The sequence below is a fragment of the Sminthopsis crassicaudata genome, chromosome 1 (genome assembly GCF_048593235.1).
Source record: "Sminthopsis crassicaudata isolate SCR6 chromosome 1, ASM4859323v1, whole genome shotgun sequence".
Taxonomy (NCBI): Eukaryota; Metazoa; Chordata; class Mammalia; order Dasyuromorphia; family Dasyuridae; genus Sminthopsis; species Sminthopsis crassicaudata.
In genome coordinates this window covers 10,572,314-10,581,906 of record NC_133617.1, presented here as the reverse complement: position 1 = coordinate 10,581,906, position 9,593 = coordinate 10,572,314, and positions in this window count along the sequence as shown.

Sequence of the window (9,593 nt, the reverse complement as noted above, 5' to 3'; positions counted from 1 at the left end):
CATTGGAAACACGAAACTGTACTCCATGAATGTTCTGTTGGCTTTGATTTCCTCCTGTGCTGTCCCCACCAGAGTGATGGTTCTTGGGGAACGGGAGGCTATGTTTTTAAATGCTTTCGTTGAAGTTAATGTGTGTAAAAGGGGATGTATGTCCCCGAGATGCTTTCCCCTTGAAACAAGCTAGGGAGGGGGGTGGGGTATGAGCATACCAGGCACTCTCCCCCTTCCAAAAAGAGATCTTGTCTCACTCTGTAATTGTTTTGTGTTCCAATAAAGTGCCACTTAATGGATCTCCCCAGAGTGTCTGCTTCCTCTTGTCGAAATGGAAAAAGCTCAGGGGCGTCGGTGGCCTTTGGGAAGTGGGCTCTGGCCTCGGCCGGGATGGCGTAGTGGCTGACCAAAAGCCCACGAGAGATCTCGTGGAGTCCCCAGTTTGGAACTGGGGAAGCAAGGCCGGAACCTTGGCTTAAAATTGCCAGCTGGAATGTTTACAAAATACAGTGATCCTTTTAAAAGAAACTGAGGCTCAGGGATGTTGTAACTTGGCCAGGGTCGCACGGGTAAGTTTCTCGAACCTCCACGGTCTTAGAATTCCTACCCAGGCCCAGACACCAAACCTTGACCCAAAGGCCTGCGTGGTGGTTCTGATCCACAGAAACCTCCTGAGTCACCTCTCAGTCCTCTCAGCTCCAGCACTTACGGGTGATTACTGTGATGGAGAGGACTGGGTTTGGACAATCCTTTGCCATTTAATCACCACCGAAAGCCTGCAGAAGCACCCTAGGCCCAGGAGCCCCCTGCTTTGGTTCTAGACCAGGTCCCGGCAGCAGGAGGGAGGAAAGAGAAGGGACAAAAACCTAGAAGCTTGAGGACTCACTTAAAAGCCCCGTTTGAGAGGCGGTGAAGGGATCGATTACAGTTTAAGGCATTTTGTTTTTCCAGGAAGATGCTTGAATATTCATCGCTTGACTAGTAGGGAGGCTCCTCTGCCTTCTCTGGATCTGCAGTTCCAAAGTTGGGGGGTGGGCCCAGATTAATGGAGCTTTCCTGTAACCCTGGTGGCCAAATGGAAGAGGTGCCCCCACTTGCAGCCCTCCAGTGTTTATCACACACTGATTAGATGCCCGGAATGTGCAGAATGCTGGGGAAATGGGGACGAGATGGCACCTGCCCTCAAGGACTGGACTAGCTGGCCCCAAGGACCAGTTTTCCATTAGCTCAGGCAGCTTCGGTGATGAAGGATGGGGCAGTGTTCTGTTCCACAAAGAAGGGGGGGACATGTTCCTGGCAGTAACCCAGTGAGGAGGGAAACCCCCCCCCATTTCTGAGGAATCCATGAAGAACCATCCAGGGTCCCAGAATCCGGGGCGGGGCTGTGTGGGCCCAGCCCTAGGATCCTGCCACAGGCCTCCCCAGCATGCTCAGCGCTGGCAGGAAAAGGCCACTTCCCCGTCCTCCCCAGGACTGATGGTGGGCCCTTTACTCTGAGACTGGCTCTTGCTGGTGGGCGTTGGCTGCACCCTCGGGTGCCTCAGAGCCTCCAGAGGAGGGAAGACCTACTATCTAGTGGGCAGCTCAAGGGCTGGCCTGTGCACTTAAAACTGGCTGACAAACCAGGGACCCTCTGTGCCCGGCTCGGCGGGACAAGTCGCAGCTGAGACTTCCAGGGCAGAACCTTGGGGAATCGGCCCAATGCCTGGTTGGGGCCATGGAGCAGGACCTTGGTGGCCAGTCACAGAATCCCGAGGCCCAGTGGCCAGGCGCAGCCTTTGGGCCGGCCCCCCGCTCAGGGTCAGCATCGCTCCTAGTTTTCTTCTCGGGGGCTCTTGGTCCAGACTGGCGCTGGGCTTGGCAGGGAGGGCGCAGTGCCCACAGAGTGGGCACAGATGCAGAGGCCCAGACTGGAACTCGGAGCCCTTTCCACAGTATCACTGGCTCTTGTGGATAAGGGGTGCAAAGTTAGAGTCTTTGGGAGTGGGGGTGGGGGACACCGGTGGGCCATGGGGCTGGCGGGGAGAAGTCAGTGTTTGGGGGGGGCTGTGCCTTCCAAAAGCCAACATCAGGGTCCCCACCCCGGGAGTGCTGCCAAGGACATGCATTCATCCCGTGAGCATTTATTAAGCCCCTACTCCGTACCGGACCCCTCATAGCTTTGCATGTAACCCCCTCACTGGGGACTGGGACCATGAGCCGAGATCCCTAACGAGCCTCAGTTTCTCCTCCCCCCCCCGCCTTGCGCTCCTGGCCCGCTGCCCTGAGGGCCGGACCTTGGAGATCCCTGAGGAGGGGCCCGCAGGGCTCAGGGAGGGCCCATCCCGGGCCTTGTGGGGGAGGGGTGAGCCTGTGCCCAGAAGGTTTGGGGGGGAATTGGGGGGTCCACGAGGGGGGGTGTGCACGTGTGTGCGATGTGTGTGTGTCTGGGGGCTCTGGGGGGTGTATAGTGAGAAGGTTTGGGGGGGGCGTGGCCCGGAGACCCTCCTTCCGGGCCTCGGTCAGGGCCGCCCCCCGCCTAGGGGTTGAGGAGACTCCCCGCCGCAGGGAGGAGGGGGGGCAGGGAGGCCCCGAGTCCCTTCACTCCCCTCGAGCGGCTCAGAGGGCCTCGGTCCGGTTCCGAGTGCGGGGGGAAGGTGGGTCCGGTCCAAGCCCCCTAAGGGCCCCGCCGCTGCCAGCCCCGGAAGGGAGGCCCCACAGCTGGGACCCGGCGCCCGGCACCGCCCCCTCCCATCGGCCCAGAAACGGCCCCCAGGGTCGGCCACAGCGCTGGGCCCGTGCAGGCTCATCCCATTTTCCAGAGGAGAAAACTGAGGCGAGGCGTGAAGCCATTTGCCCAAGATCGGCCCGGCCGATCATTCGGAGCCCAGGCCCCCGGGACTCTGCGGCGGGCGCGGAGGGTCGGGACCGATTCCCTGCCCCTGGAGCGGGTCGGCTTCCATCCTGGGGGGCAGAGCCCGGAGCATCATGGGAGCAGCGCCGGCCGGGGCCGTCCCATCGGAGCCAAATGACGGCAGAGTGAGCCGCCCCCCTCCTCTGCCAAGTGGGCGTCCACGCACGGAATCAGATTGGGGGGCTGCAGTGGAAAAGCCTGGGGCCCGAGTGCGAGTCCTGACCCTGCGCTTCATCACCCGGTCACCATTAGAACGCCCTTTTCCGTGAGCTTCAGGGAAATGAGCAAATTGTGCTGGATTATCCCCAGGCCTCCCCAAGACCCTCCTACCGCTGACACCCCCAATTGTAGGCCCTTCCCGTCCCCGACACCCCCTGTTCTAGGTGACACCTCCTGTTCTAGGCCCCTCCCAGTCCCCACACCCCCTGTTCTAGGTGACACCTCCTGTTCTAGGCCCCTCCCAGCCCCACACCCCCAGTTCTAGGCCCCTCCCAGCCCCTACACCTCCTGTTCTAGGCCCCTCCCGGCCCTGACATTTGTGTCCTAAGGTGTCACTCTATTTGCCCACTGTGGGGCTCGGTCCCGGCCCCCTCTCTGTCCCACTAGGAAGCTGATGGGGGCTCCTTCACGCCCCAGGCCCGGCCGTGGCTCCGTCAGTTCCACCTTAAAGCCTGGGCCAGCCCAAGCGGATGGGTGGGATTTCCTGCCCTGCCGGGGGCTCCCTGACTGCACAGCTGCCTTATAAAGGGCCCCGGCAGCCAATGGGCAGCAGCGCCAGGCTCGCCGGACCTTTGCTCCCGGTTAAAGCCGGCCAGCCGAGGAGGGGGCCAGGAGGGTCCCACGGGGAGGGCAGCCCCCCCCCCCCAGGCTCTGCCTCACAGTCCGGCTGATCCAATCCATCCATTTTACAGAGAAGGAAACTGAGGCCCCAGAGAGAGGAGGGCATTTGTTATTAGTGTTAGGGCCCAGGCTGGGAGTCAGGTGCTCGGATTTCCCTCATTGCTTTTCCATTATCCCCAACCTCGTGGGAGGAGGGAGGGGCCCAGATGGGGCTCTGAAAAATCACCGAAGAGATTTCTCTCAGACAAAGCAAGTCGGGGGTAACAATGATTGAATTAATATTGGTGAGTAATTAATGAAATCAGAGGCCAACCTGGGTCTACTCTGACCTGAGTTTTCTCTTCTGGGGAACATGGGCTATGAACTGCTTGGTCTTTCAAGGTCAAGCGTGGAGAAATTGGAGCCGGAGCCCCCTCTTCCACTTACTAGCCAGCAAACTTCCCCTTTTCTCTGATTATAAACAAAAGCGCCGCTCCAGATCTCCCCTCCTCCCCGTGGTGAAGTTTCAAAAACTGGCTCCAAAATAACATCCGGGACATTGTCGTTGTTCTGCTCAGGGCTGGCCTTGCCCCTCCTCCTCTGGGAGCTCCCTCGGATTGTTTCCAGGGTGATCACCCCTAGCGTTCTCCTCTGCCATTTTTGTTTTGTATTTCTTTTTAAATGCAATTTTAACATTCAGCTCTGAATCTTCTTCCCCAACCACGGAGCAGACAAAACTCCAAAATATGATATGTGGAGCCGCGTCAAACGAATGCCCCACGAGGGTGAATGCTCGGGGGTCACAGCCGGGGGCAGAGGTGGATGGCACAAGCAGCAGCAGAGATTCCCTGTCCCCAGGCAGGCCATTTGAAACCATCTCCAACAACCTTTTTCTTTTGCAAATGAAACTCATTTCCAGAGAAGTTATGATTTGCCCAAGATCACTTGAGCTTCAGAGCCAAGTCCCCGACCCCAAGCCAAGGAGCTGCCCACTGTGGCACGCTGCCCCGAGGCAGTCCCTGAGAAAATACTCGAGGGCTAAAGTAATCATCACCACCGCCACATTTGGAGGCAGGGGGGGTGCTACTGTTTTCCAAGGTCACCAAGTTCAAAGGGAGCGGTCCTCGAGTCTGAGCCCAGCTCCCTGATGCCACATGCAGCTTTTCCCATGGTGCCCCGGGCTGCCTCGTCAGGAGCGCATTCCGTCCTCACGGATGGCAAACCTTGCTGCTCAGAGCCCCATCCGTCACCCCATGGAACCTCAGGATCTCAGAGGGTGAAGGTGGAGGTGGGCGGGGGGGAAACCCCTGCACTGTTTAGGGTCTGTTAGGATCCAAGACTGGTCCCCTCCAGGAGAGGGTCTCCCAGGGCTACTCAGGAAGTCAGAGAAAGCTCTGGGCCCAGACATCATTGGGCAGCTTTATCCATTTCAACACAAATCTGAACAGCTGTCCCTGGCACCAGCTCTCTCTGCAGAGTTATAAATCAAGCCCCAGTGGGTCTCAGGGACACAGAAGCAGCCAGTCAGAGACCTGTTTGTGGTGCTGAAATACTGGGAGATCTCCTCCCTCCGGGACAGCTTGACAACTGCAAAATCCCCAAACAGTATTGATTTTTCAGGCCCAGGGCAAACAATCCGAGCTTCATCTGGCCGCCATTTCTGCACTCCAGCACGATCTGGAGTCATCCACACCCACACAACCTGCCTGCCCCTAGTCCTTGGAGAATTGAATCGGCTCCTTTTAGAAACCTCCATCCTAGGCTGCAGACAGGGGTGTGCTAGTAAATGTTTAACAATCAGATCTCCAGAAAATAATACACACCGCCGACACTTCTAAGTTTAATCTTTATTAGTGACATTTAGTCTGTCAGTTTATTAAGTCGAGACAATTAACGGCACAGTAGCTCAAGTACTGATTTGTAGTTTGTACTAGTGTCTGTACATTGTACCTTGTCTGAGCTGTAACTGCTTCTGGGTCCAGCCCTCTTACCGTAGCTGAATGAGTGCCTGGAACTGGCCCACTCAGCCCGACTATTTGCTAAATGACCCCAGCACCGGCCAGCCGGGCCAGAGTGCCATCTGCCTGCCCCCTTCAGTCATCAATCAACAATCCTGCTGCTTCTGGAGGAAGTCTTATGACAAGTTAGTGGCCTCTGGCTCCGCTCACTGTCCCTGGGACTTGCCAAACTGAAACATCCCTCCAGGACACCCCCCACCCCCCACCCCATCTTGCCCTATTAGAAAGTAAGCTTAGGGGAGGCTGGGTGGCAAAGCGGATAGAGCACCAGCCCTGAGGGCAGGAGGACCTGAGTTCGAACTGGTCTCAGACACTTAACACTTCTTAGCTGTGTGACCCTGGGCAAGTCACTTAACCCCCAATTGCTTTAGCAGAAAGCAAGCAAGAAAGAGAGAAAGAGGAAGGAAAGAAGGAAGGAAGGAAGGAAGGAAGGAAGGAAGGAAGGAAGGAAGGAAGGAAGGAAGGAAGGAAGGAAGGAAGGAAGGAAGGAAGGAAGGAAGGAAGGAAGGAAGGAAGAGAGGAAGGAAGAGAGGAAGGAAGGAAGAGAGGAAGGAAGGAAAGGAAGGAAGGAAGGAAGGAAGAAGAGGAAGAAAGGCAGGGAGGAAGGAAGGAAGGAAGGAAGGAAGGAAGGAAGGAAGGAAGGAAGGAAGGAAGGAAGGAAGGAAGGAAGGAAGGAAGGAAGGAAAGAAGGAAGGAAGGAAGGAAGGAAGGAAGGAAGGAAGGAAAGAAGGAAGGAAGGAAGGAAGGAAGGAAGGAAGGAAGGAAGGAAGGAAGGAAGGAAAGAAGGAAGGAAGGAAGGAAGGAAGGAAAGAAGGAAGGAAGGAAGGAAGGAAGGAAGGAAGGAAGGAAGGAAGGAAGGAAGGAAGGAAGATGGGAGGAAGGAAGAAGAGAGGAAGGAAGGCAGGGAGGAAGGAAGGAAGGAAACAAGGGAGGGAGGGAGGAAGGAAGGAAGGAAGGAAGGAGGGAAGGTTCTTAGAGGGCAGGGATGATCTCTTGAACTGTGCTGGGCCCACAGTGTGGACTTACTTACTAAATACTTTTTCTTTTATTAACAACTGAAAGCCTGTCCCTTGGGCACTTTCTCCTGATTACCGCTGTCTCGCCTAAAACATCAGAGCCTGAAAGCCACCTCTGGTCCCGGAATGGGTCCCGGCGGGGCGGGCGGGCAGGAGGCCGCGCGGCTGAGTCCCAGCCCCAGCACAGCCGGCTCTGCCCTCACCCGGAGGATGCAGCAGATTCTTTCCAGATGCTGCGGAGCCCAGGTTCTCTCTGCAGCAGCTGGAGGGGGGTTCCCGGCGGGAGCCATTTTCCTGGCAAGAGGCCCGTGAGTCCCGAGCGCCCGGCATCTGTCCGTCCCTCCGGCCTGCCCCCCTCCATGGCTCTGCAGCTGGGGAGAGAGCAGCAGGGGCCCCTCAGCAACAGGAGGAGCAGCAACAGCCGGGCTCTTGGCGGCCGGGCCGGCCCAGCCCTTGTTGCTGTTGTCCTGCCCTGGCTCTGGCTTTCCCCAAGCAGGTTAACCTCGGGCTCTTCTCAGAAACCATTTTCTCCGGCTCCTGTGGCCCGAACACAAGTTTCTGCGGGAGAGAAGAGCCTGGGTCCGGGTCTTCCCTGTAAGAGACTTTGTTTCTCCTTCAAGCCCCCAGCTCGCTCAACAAAGAAAAATAAACATGTGTGTGCAATAAAGATTCTCGCGTTTAATCGAAATAAATGTGCCGGCTCTGGTTATGAAAGGTACATAGCTAGATTAAGAAAATACAGGCCAGCCTTCCGTCGTCCCCAGAGTAAGCAAGCCACAGAAAGAACTCACCAAACATTCATACTGGATGCAGTTCTCAGTGCCTGGGATCCCCCCACTCAATTATCCTTTGAAATCCCACCTTTTATAGAAAGCCTTCTCCAGCAGCTCAATTCCAGGACCTTTCCTTTTTTTTTTTTTTTTTTTTTGCTAAGGCAATTGGGGTTAAATGACTTGCCCAAGGTCACGCAGCCAGGACGTGTCTGAGGGCAGATTTGAACTCAGGTCTTTCTGACTTCAGGGTTGGTGCTCTATCCACTACACCAACTAGCTGCCCCATCCTTCCCTCTTTCAATCATGTCCTGTTTATTTGGAGTACATGTTTCACTTGGCATAGACTTGTCGAAATTTTGTCTCTCCCATTTAGTTGGAAGTTCCTTGAGGACAAGGACTGTATTTTGTTTCTCTTTATAGTCCAAGCACTTAGCAGAGTGCCCGGCACATGGAAGGCACTTAATAAAGGCTGCATTCATTGACTGAATGCCGGGCATTGGAAATTCAAGTACATGGGCGGAGTGGTCCCTGCCCTCATGAAGCTTGCAGCCTAACAGAAAACATATGTGAGAAGCAGTAGCGGGAGGGGGGGGGGGGGAGAAAGCCCGGATCCTAGAGATGGAGAGGGAAGCCAGAGCCAGCCAATGGTCTCAGCTAGTGATGCTAGTAGCAGTTGGATTGCCAGGCCAAAGATTCAAAAGTACGAAAGATAGATGAGAAGATGTCCAAGGGGGGTTGGCGAGGGCCCCTACTCACCCCTGCTCTGGATCTCTCTCTGCTATAGTTTGTTTGGCCAGCTGCTTCTTTCACGTGTCTGTCTGCCTGCCTGCCTTTCTGCCTGTCTGTCTGTCTTTCTGTTTGTCTGTCTATCTGCCTGCTTTTCTGTCAGTCTATCTGCCTGCCCATCTGTCTGCCTGTCTCTCTGTCTGCCTGTCTGTCTTTCTGTTTGTCTATCTGCCTGCTTTTCTGTCAGTCTATCTGCCTGCCTTCCTGCCATCTATCTGCCTGCTTTTCTGTCAGTCTGTCTGCCTGCCCATCTGTCTGCCTGTCTCTCTGTCTGCCTGTCTGTCTTTCTGTTTGTCTATCTGCCTGCTTTTCTGTCAGTCTATCTGCCTGCCTTCCTGCCATCTATCTGCCTGCTTTTCTGTCAGTCTGTCTGCCTGCCCATCTGTCTGCCTGTCTCTCTGTCTGTCTGTCTTTCTGTTTGTCTATCTGCCTGCTTTTCTGTCAGTCTATCTGCCTGCCTTCCTGCCATCTATCTGCCTGCTTTTCTGTCAGTCTGTCTGCCTGCCCATCTGTCTGCCTGTCTCTCTGCCTGTCTTTCTGTCAGTCTGTCTGCCTGCCTATCTGCCTGCCTTCCTGCCATCTATCTGCCTGCTTTTCTGTCAGTCTGTCTGACTGCCTGTCTCTCTGTCTGCCTGCCTGTCTCTCTGTCTGCCTGCCTACCTTTCTGCCTGTCTGTCTGTCTTTCTGTTTGTCTGTCTATCTGCCTGCCTGTCTTTCTGTCAATCTGCCTGCCTGTCTCTCTGTCTGCCTGCCTTCCTGCCATCTGTCTATCTGCCTGCTTTTCTGTCAGTCTGTCTGCCTGCCTGTCTTTCTGTCAGTCTATTTGCCTGCCCATCTGTCTGCCATTTGTCTATCTGCCTGCTTTTCTGTCAGTCTGTCTGCCTGCCTGTCTCTCTGTCTGCCTGTCTGTCTTTCTGCCTTTCTACCTGCCTTTTTGCCTGCTTGTCTGTGTACCTCCTGTGTCTCTCTGCCTTCCTGCCTTCTTGCCTGTCTTTCGTCAGTCTGCCTATCTGCCTGTCTGCCTGCCTTCCTGCCATCTGCCTGTCTCTCTGCCTGTCTGCCTTTCTGTTTGTCTGTCTGTGTGCCTGTGTGCCTGCCCATCTGACTGTCTGCCCGTTTGTCTGTCTGCCAGGCCTAGCACCAAGGGATGGCTGAGCTCCACCATGGCCTCTCCATCAAAGGCCCTTACTCACCGCTCCTCATGGAGGTCCCAGCGGTTACTGGAGTTGCTTCTTATTCACCTGCCCAACAGCTGCCATTCACAGGACCAAACCTTGCCTCTGACGCTTGCTTGCCA